This window comes from Propithecus coquereli, unplaced genomic scaffold (genome assembly GCF_000956105.1).
Source record: "Propithecus coquereli isolate 6110/MARCELLA unplaced genomic scaffold, Pcoq_1.0 Scaffold45, whole genome shotgun sequence".
In the NCBI taxonomy this organism is placed as follows: domain Eukaryota; kingdom Metazoa; phylum Chordata; class Mammalia; order Primates; family Indriidae; genus Propithecus; species Propithecus coquereli.
The window spans coordinates 10,179,539-10,180,226 of record NW_012150285.1 but is presented as its reverse complement, the minus strand read 5'-3'; positions in this window follow the sequence as shown (position 1 = coordinate 10,180,226).

The window sequence follows — 688 nt, the reverse complement described above, 5'->3', positions numbered from 1 at the left end:
AGTAAATTTTCAGGTCTGCCCTGAGTATGTGTAGTTCTCAGCTGAGTCACTGTGGCAGCGCTGTCGTATCATCAGAAAGTTAGTGCCGTTTTGATGAGTAGCATTAGCCTCTGAATTCCAGTGAGGCAAAATATTTAAAGCACTCGAATGTGTTCTTAGTATCTAAGACTCAGTTTACCTAGATAAATCCTTGCCAGATGGATGTTTAATAAATGTAACTCACTACAAATTCCGCATGTTATCTTCATAATATTGTGATGTAGTTAATGAAGTAATGATTCCCCACTGAATTGCTCTTCTCAGTATCCTTTGGTTCTTCTTCTCTGCCTAACTTTTTAGCACTGGAGTATCCAAAGTCTCACCAATTGGACCTATTTCTTTGACAGCATGTTTGAAGGTTCTAACAGTGGGGGGTGGGGTACAGTTCCTTGTTGTATCCTTGACTGAAGAATGGTCCTCTTAGACCTAGCAAGCAGCTTCAGGAGGGACACACATGGAGAGATGAGGAAGGACAAGGACACCTGCCCAGTCAGCCAGGTTGGCTGAATCAACACTGGCAATCAGCGAGGTGACAGAGGTTGCAGCCAGATTACTCTCATGTCTTTGGACCTGTTTCCTTCACTGCCTATAGGCCCTGCTTAGTGATTTAGTCTTGTTGGATCTCATGGCTTTATTTATCATCTTTATG